Raw genomic sequence first — 10,010 nt, forward strand, 5'->3', positions numbered from 1 at the left:
AAGTGTTGTGTGGGTGAACCTATGCTAATGTACCGCCCTTCCTAGGACTAATACATACTTGTGATTATACCCCTTGCAATCATCCGCAACTACAAGAAAGTAATTAAGATAAATCTAACCACGATCTTAAACTCTGAGATCTTGCTATCCCTCCTGCATCGATATACCAACGGGGTTTAGGTTTCGTCACTCCGGCAACCCCGCAATTGGCAAACGAGTACAAGATGCATTCCCCTAGGCCCATAAATGGTGAAGTGTCGTGTAGTCGACGTTCACACGACACCACTAGAAGAATAACACCACAACTTAAATATCATAACATTGAATATTACTCAACCATAGTTCACTACTAACATTTAGACTTCACCCATGTCCTCAAGAACTAAACGAACTACTCACGAGACATCATATGGAACATGATCAGAGGTGATATGATGATGAATAACAATCTGAACATAAACCTTGGTTCAATGGTTTCACTCAATAGCATCAATAACAAGTAGAAATCGATCGGGAGAGTTTCCCCTATCAAACAATCAAGATCAAACCCAAATTGCTACAGCGGTGACGATGTCCAGCGGTGGAGATGGCGGTGATGATGGTGGAGATGATGATGATGGTGATGGAGATGATGTCCAGCTCGATGGCGGTGACGATGGCGTCGATTTCCCCCTCCGGGAGGGAATTTCCCCGGCGGATTCCTGCCCGCCGGAGAGCTCTTTTCTCTCCGGTGTTCTCCGCCCCGCGAGGCGGGCTGTAACCCTTCGTGAGGATTCCTCCGTGGCTTAGGTCTTCGGTACGAAGGGTTTCGCGAAGAAAAGGAGGGGAAAGAGGCCGAGGGGGCTCCACACCACATGGTGGCGCGGCCAGGCCATGGGCCGCGCCACCCTATGGTGTGGGCCCACCTTGGGTCCACCTGGCTCCCCCTTCTGGCTTCCTTCGTCATCTGGAAAAATAGGATTTTTGGTAAAACTTCCTTCCACAGTTGATCTTCCGAAATATTGCATCCTGACGGTGCTTTTTCCAGCGGAATCCTGGCTCCGGTGCTCGATCTCCAAATAATCATGAAACATGCAAAATAGATGAAATAACATAAGTATTGTGTCCCAATATGAAATATATCAATGAATAACAGCAAATTATGATATAAAATAGTGATGCAAATTGGACGTATCAACTCCCCCCAAGGTTAGACTTCGCTTGTCCCCAAGCAAAACTGAACTCAACAAACAGGACCACATGTTTATGGAGTGAAGAGTCGATAAATAAAATACGGACAAGAAGCATCATATTCATTCACACAAGACATTATAGTAAACAACTTCCTCATATAACTCAACTTGAAACAAGTATAAGGTAATCACAAATAAAGGTGCATAAGAAATCATAATTGGTGGTGGCAAACTTTGTTCTTGGTCAGGAGAACGATTAACAGATTATACTTATCTATTGAGCAGCGCTCTCATATTAAAGCTTATGGTAAACTTGCATACTCAATCATGTTAATCATTGATGAATTTCAAAGCTATATTCATTCAGGTAAAACTTGTACTAAACAAGAAAGAGTAAAGACATGATGAAGCAAATCACAATATAATAGTTTGATCACAACAACTCAAATGCTTGCTTGAGATGAAGGGAAATAGGTTTACTGACTCAACATAAAGTAAAAGACAGGCCCTTCGCAGAGGGAAGCGAGGATTAAATCATGTGCTAGAGCTTTTTCAGTTTTGAAATCATATAAAGGGAATAAAAGTAAAGTTTTGAGAGGTGTTTGTTGTTGTCAACGATCGGTAGCGGGTACTCTAACCCCCTTGCCAAACAGACCTCCAAAGAGCGGCTCCCATGAAGGACGTTACCTCTACCAGCAAGGTAGATCATCCCTCTTCTCTTTTGTTTACACATGTAATCTAGTTTATTTAAGGATGACACTCCCCCCAACCTTTGCTTACACAAGCCATGGCTAACCGAATCCTCGGGTGCCTTCCAACAATCTCATACCATGGAGGAGTGTCTATTGCAAAATTAAGTTGCTTACTGATGAATCGGGGCAAAACATGTGAAGAGAATTATTAATGAAAGTTGATTAATTGGGGCTGGGAACCCCGTTGCCACTGTTATTGCAAAATTATAGGATAAGTGGATGAAGCCACTAGTCCTTTAGTGGAGGCTGCCTAACAAGACTCGAAAGATAAAACACCACATACTTCCTCATGAGCTATAAAACATTGACACAAATAAGAAGTAATAAGTTTTGAATTGTTTAAAGGTAGCACATGAAGTATTTACTTGGAATGGCAGAAAATACCATGCAGTGGGTAGATATGGTGGACACAAATGGCATAGGTTTGGGTTCAGGTTTGGATGCACGAGAAGTATTCCCTCTCAGTACAGGTCTTTGGCTAGCAAGGTTTAATAGCAAGCATAAGAGTTGAGGGAAACAAACAAATATACATGTGATAGAAACAATCATGCATCTTACTTGTAAGCACAAACAGTTTTAACTTTAGAATACTAAGCTAAGAACTGATAAGAAAGATAATAATATCTTCTACATGTACTTCCTCTATTCTTCTTAAACTCAAAGTGTTGTTGCTATTGACCATTGCTAAGTTTGCCAAAACCAAATAGATTTACTCAATGCTCCCAAAGTGGTACCAATACTAAAATCGAGATCAATCATATAGTAGAAATTGCAAACTAAAATAAGGTGTGCAATATGTAAATGATAAGACTTCTCATTAATATTCCATAACGATAACTCACACCAAGGGATACATAGACAAACTAAAGGAGAGATACTTCCACACTGCAACCCATCTTATACGATAACTTCCCTACTCATGATATGACACTACTTGATAGTAAAAAGTAAAAGGTGGTGATAATGTGATACCAAGGCACTCCCCCAAGCTTGGAACAAACCAAGGGGATGCCAATACCGATGATGGATTACTCCTTTGGTGATGGTGGTGATGAATTCCTCACAAGCTTCTCCACAAGCTTCTCCACAAGCTCCTGAAGCTCGTCGATCTTGTACATGAGGTTGCGGATCATCTCCGAATTGTGCTCGACGCGATTGAGCAGTATGTCCGACGGCGAGTCCCAATTCTTGGAGTTATTTCCCCAACCTTCAGCTTCAGGCTCCGTCCTTCCTGCATTGTTAGAACGATCTATATCCCAATTGCTAGGCAATGCTGCTTTGGGAGTCCTTTCAATTTGATTATTGTAGATTAGATTGCGGAAGGGATGGTGAATGCCTGAAGAAGATGTCCTTGGAGCTAGGTAATGACGAGGAAGTCCTCCTCCGGTCCTAATCCGTGCGCTCTTCTTGGTGTTGAACGAGTCTGACACCACTCCGATGCTTGCAATGGTGGTTGATGCGTGTAGTTGACACGTCCGTTGGGAACCCCAAGAGGAAGGTGTGATGCGCACAGCGGCAAGTTTCCCTCAGTAAGAAACCAAGGTTTAATCGAACCAGTAGGAGTCAAGAAGCACGTTGAAGGTTGATGGCGGCGGGATGTAGTGCGGCGCAACACCGGAGATTCCGGCGCCAACGTGGAACCTGCACAACACAACCAAAGTACTTTGCCCCAACGAAACGAGTGAGGTTGTCAATCTCACCGGCTTACTGTAACAAAGGATTAACCGTATTGTGTGGAAGATGATTGTTTGCGAGAGAAAACGAGTAAAACAAGTATTGCGAGCAGATTTGTATTTCGAGTATTAAAGAATGGACCGGGGTCCACAGTTCACTAGAGGTGTCTCTCCCATAAGATAAAAGCATGTTGGGTGAACAAATTACGGTCGGGCAATTGACAAATAGAGAGAGCATAACAATGCACATACATGACATGATAAGTATAGTGAGATTTAATTGGGCATTACGACAAAGTACATAGACCGCCGTCCAACCGCATCTATGCCTAAAAAGTCCACCTTCGGGTTATCGTCCGAACCCCCTCCAGTATTAAGTTGCAAAGCAACAGACAATTGCATTAAGTATGGTGCGTAATGTAATCAATAACTACATCCTCGAACATAGCATCAATGTTTTATCCCTAGTGGCAACAACACATCCATAACCTTAGGGGTTGCTGTCACTCCCCGCAGTTCACTGGAGACATGAACCCACTATCGAGCATAAATACTCCCTCTTGGAGTTAAAAGTAAAAACTTGGCCAGAGCCTCTACTAGAAACGGAGAGCATGCAAGATCATAAACAACACATAAGCATAACTTTGATAATCAACTTGACATAGTATTCAATATTCATCGGATCCCAACAAACACAACATATAGAATTACGGATAGATGATCTTGATCATGTTAGGCAGCTCACAAGATCCAACAATGAAGCACAATGAGGAGAAGACAACCATCTAGCTACTGCTATGGACCCATAGTCCAGGGGTGAACTACTCACTCATCACTCCGGAGGCGACCATGGCGGTGTAGAGTCCTCCGGGAGATGATTCCCCTCTCCGGCGAGGGTGCCGGAGGCGATCTCTCGGATCCCCCGAGATGGGATCGGCGGCGGCGGCGTCTCGGAAGGTTTTCCGTATCGTGGCTCTCGGTGCGGGGGTTTCGTCACGGAGACTTTTATAGGCGGAAGGGCAGGTCAAGAGGCGGCAGGGGGCCCCACACCACAGGGCCGCGCGGCCAGGGGGGGCCGCGCCGCCCTATAGTGTGGCCCCTCCGTGGCCCCTCTTCGTCTCTCCTTCGGACTTCTGGAAGCTTCGTGAGAAAATAGGCCCCTGGGCTTTGATTTCGTCCAATTCCGAGAATATTTCGTTACTAGGATTTCTGAAACCAAAAACAGCAGAAAACAACAACTGGCATAAAGTGTGCATAAAACATAAAGTGTGCAGAAAACAGCATCTTGTTAATAGGTTAGTTCCAGAAAATGCACGAATATGACATAAAGTGTGCATAAAACATGTAGGTATCATCAATAATATGGCATAGAACATAAGAAATTATCGATACGTCGGAGACGTATCAAGCATCCCCAAGCTTAGTTCTGCTCGTCCCGAGCAGGTAAAACGATAACAAAGATAATTTCCGAAGTGATATGCCATCATAACCTTGATCATACTATTTGTAAACATATGTAGTGGATGCAGCGATCATAACAATGGTGATGACATGAGTAAACAGGTGAATCATATAGCAAAGACTTTTCATGAATAGTACTTCAAGACAAGCATTAATAAGTCTTGCATAAGAGTTAACTCATAAAGCAATAAATCAAAGTAAAGGTATTGAAGCAACACAAAGGAAGATTAAGTTTCAGCGGTTGCTTTCAACTTGTAACATGTATATCTCATGGATAATAGTCAACATAGAGTAATATAACAAGTACAATATGCAAATATGTAGGAATCAATGCACAGTTCACACAAGTGTTTGCTTCTTGAGGTGGAGAGAAATAGGTGAACCGACTCAACATAAAAGTAAAGAGAATGGTCCTTCAAAGAGGAAAGCATCGATTGCTATATTTGTGCTAGAGCTTTTATTTTGAAAACATGAAACAATTTTGTCAACGGTAGTAATAAAGCATATGAGTTATGAAAGTTATATCTTACAAGTTGCAAGTCTCATGCATAGTATGCTAATAGTGCCCGCACCTTGTCCTAATTAACTTGGACTACCGGATCTTTGCAATGCACATGTTTTGACCAAGTGTCACAATGGGGTACCTCCATGCCGCCTGTACAAAGGTCTAAGGAGAAAGCTCGCATTTTGGATTTCTCGCTTTTGATTATTCTCAACTTAGACATCCATACCGGGACAACATGGACAACGGATAATGGACTCCTCTTTAATGCATAAGCATGTGGCAACAATTATTATTCTCATACGAGATTGAGGATATGTGTCCAAAACTGAAACTTCCACCATGAATCATGGCTTTAGTTAGCGGCCCAAAGTTCTTCTCTAACAATATGCATGCTCCAACCATGAAGGTGGTAGATCTCTCTTACTTCGGACAAGACGGACATGCATAGCAACTCACATGATATCCAACAAAGAATAGTTGATGGCGTCCCCGAAACATGGTTATCGCTCAACAAGCAACTTAATAAGAGATAAAGTGCATAAGTACATATTCAATACTACAATAGTTTTTAAGCTATTTGTCCCATGAGCTATATATTGCGAAGGTGAATGATGGAATTTTAAAGGTAGCACTCAAGCAATTTACTTTGGAATGGCGGATAAATACCATGTAGTAGGTAGGTATGGTGGACACAAATGGCATAGTGATTGGCTCAAGTATTTTGGATGCATGAGAAGTATTCCCTCTCGATACAAGGTTTAGGCTAGCAAGGTTGTTTGAAACAAACACAAGGATGAACGGTACAGCAAAACTCACATAAAAGACATATGGTAAACATTATAAGACTCCATACCGTCTTCCTTGTTGTTCAAAACTCAATACTAGATGTTATCTAGACTCTAGAGAAACCAAATATGCAAACCAAATTAGCAAGCTCTAAGTATTTCTTCATTAAAGGGTGCAAAGTATATGATGCAAGAGCTTAAACATGAGCACAACAATTGCCAAGTATCAAATTATCCAAGACATTTTAGAGTTACTACATGTAGCATTTTCCAATTCCAACAATATAACAATTTAACGAAGCAGAAACTTCGCCATGAATACTATGAGTAGAGCCTAAGGACATATTTGTCCATATGCAACAGCGGAGCGTGTCTCTCTCCCATAAAGTGAATGCTAGGATCCATTTTATTCAAACAAAACAAAAAAACAAAAACAAACCGACGCTCCAAGCAAAGTACATAAGATGTGGCCGAATAAAAATATAGTTTCGGGGGAGGAACCCGATAATGTTGTCGATGAAGAAGGGGATGCCTTGGGCATCCCCAAGCTTAGACGCTTGAGTCTTCTTAATATATGCAGGGGTGAACCACCGGGGCATCCCCAAGCTTAGAGCTTTCACTCTCCTTGATCATATTGCATCATACTCCTCTCTTGATCCTTGAAAACTTCCTCCACACCAAACTCGAAACAACTCATTAGAGGGTTAGTGCATAATAAAAATTCACATGTTCAGAGGTGACACAATCATTCTTAACACTTCTGGACATTGCATAAAGCTACTGGACATTAATGGATCAAAGAAATTCATCCAACATAGCAAAAGAGGCAATGCGAAATAAAAGACAGAATCTGTCAAAACAGAACAGTCCGTAAAGATGGATTTTATTAGGCCACCAGACTTGCTCAAACGAAAATGCTCAAATTGAATGAAAGTTGCGTACATATCTGAGGATCATGCTCGTAAATTGGCGTAATTTTCTGAGCTACCTACGGGGAGATAGACCCAGATTCGTGACAGCAAAGAAATCTGGAACTGCGCAGTAATCCAAATCTAGTACTTACTTTTCTATCAAAGACTTTACTTGGCACAACAAAACTCAAAACTAAGATAAGGAGAGGTTGCTACAGTAGTAAACAACTTCCAAGACACAAATATAAAACAAAAATACTGGAGTAAAAACATGGGTTGTCTCCCATAAGCGCTTTTCTTTAACGCCTTTCGGCTAGGCGCGAAAAGTGTATCTCAAGTAACATCAAGAGATGAAGCATCAACATCATAATTTGTTCTAATAATAGAATCATAAGGTACCTTCATTCTCTTTCTAGGGAAGTGTTCCATACCTTTCTTGAGAGGAAATTGATATTTAATATTACCTTCCTTCATATCAATAGTAGCACCAACGGTTCGAAGAAAAGGTCTTCCCAATATAATGGGGCAAGATGCATTGCATTCAATATCCAAGACAACAAAATCAACGGGGACAAGGTTATTGTTAACCATAATATGAACATTATCAACTTTCCCCAAAGGTTTCTTTTTAGCATTATCGGCGAGATTAACATCCAAATAACAATTCTTCAATGGTGGCAAGTCAAGCATATCATAGACTTTTTTAGGCATAACAGAAATACTTGCACCAAGATCACATAAAGCATTACAATCAAAATCTTTGATTCTCATTTTAATGATGGGCTCCCAACCATCCTCTAGCTTTCTAGGAATAGAAGTTTCAAGTTTTAGTTTCTCTTCTCTAGCTTTTATGAGAGCATTTGTAATATGTTTTGTGAAAGCCAAATTTATAGCGCTAGCATTGGGACTCTTAGCAAGTTTTTGCAAGAACTTTATAACTTCAGAGATATGGCAATCATCAAAATCTAAATCATTACAATCTAAAGCAATGGGATTATCATCCCCAAGATTGGAAAAAATTTCAGCAGTTTTATCACAAGCAGTTTCAGCAGTTTTAGCAGTTTCAGGTAATTTTGCGCGCTTTGCACTAGGAGTAGAAGCATTGCCAACACCAATTATTTTATCATGGGTAGTAGGAGGTGCAGCAACATATGAATCATTAGCATTGCTAGTGGTGGTAATAGTCCAAACTTTAGCTACATTTTCTTTTTTAGCTAGTTTTTCATTTTCTTCTCTATCCCACCTAGCTCGCAGTTCAGCCATTAATCTTATATTCTCATTAATTCTAACTTGGATGGCATTTGCTGTAGTAACAATTTTATTTTCAATATCCCTATTAGGCATAACTTTCGATTTCAAAAGATCAACATCGGAGGCAAGACTATCAACTCTAGAAACAAGAATATCAATTTTATTGAGCTTTTCCTCAACAGATTTGTTAAAGGCAGTTTGTGTACTAATAAATTCTTTAAGCATGGCCTCAAGTCCAGGGGGTGTATTCCTATTATTGTTGTAAGAATTCCCATAAGAATTAGCATAACCGTTACCATTATTATAAGGATATGGCCTATAGTTATTACTAGAATTGTTCCGATAAGCATTGTTGTTGAAATTATTATTTTAATGAAGTTTACATCAACATGTTCTTCTTGGGCAACCAATGAAGCTAATGGAACATTATTAGGATCAACATTAGTCCTATCATTCGCAAGCATAGACATAATAGCATCAACTTTATCATTCAAGGAAGAGGATTCTTCAACGGAATTTACCTTCTTACCTTGTGGAGCTCTTTCCGTGTGCCATTCGGAGTAATTAACCATCATATTATCAAGAAGCTTTGTTGCTTCACCAAGAGTGATGGACATAAAGGTACCTCCAGCAGCTGAATCCAATAAATTCCGCGAAGAAAAATTTAGTCCTGCATAGAAGGTTTGGATGATCATCCAAGTAGTCGATCCATGGGTTGGGCAATTTTTAACCAGAGATTTCATTCTTTCCCAAGCTTGAGCAACATGTTCATTATCCAATTGTTTAAAATTCATTATGCTACTCCTCAAAGATATAATTTTAGCAGGGGGATAATATCTACCAATAAAAGCATCCTTGCATTTAGTCCATGAATCAATACTATTCTTAGGCAGAGATAGCAACCAATCTTTAGCTCTTCCTCTTAATGAGAAAGGGAACAATTTTAATTTTATAATGTCACCATCTACATCTTTATATTTTTGTATTTCACATAGTTCAACAAAATTATTGAGATGGGCAGCAGCATCATCAGAACTAACACCAGAAAATTGCTCGCATAACAAGATTAAGTAAAGCAGGTTTAATTTCAAAGAATTCTGCTGTAGTAGCGAGGTGGAGCAATAGGTGTGCATAGGAAATCATTATTATTTGTGCTAGTGAAGTCACACAACTTAGTATTTTCAGGGGTAGCCATTTTAGCAATAGTAAATAAAGCAAACTAGATAAAGTAAATGCAAGTAACTAATTTTTTTGTGTTTTTGATATAGCAAACAAGACAGTAAATAAAGTAAAGCTAGCAACTAATTTTTTTGTGTTTTGATATAATGCAGCAAACAAAGTAGTAAATAAAATAAAGCAAGACAAAAACAAAGTAAAGAGATTGAGAAGTGGAGACTCCCCTTGCGGCGTGTCTTGATCCCCCGGCAACGGCGCCAGAAATTTGCTTGATGCGTGTAGTTGACACGTCCGTTGGGAACCGCAAGAGGAAGGTGTGATGCG

Source organism: Lolium rigidum, chromosome 4 (genome assembly GCF_022539505.1).
Source record: "Lolium rigidum isolate FL_2022 chromosome 4, APGP_CSIRO_Lrig_0.1, whole genome shotgun sequence".
Lineage (NCBI taxonomy): Eukaryota > Viridiplantae > Streptophyta > Magnoliopsida > Poales > Poaceae > Lolium > Lolium rigidum.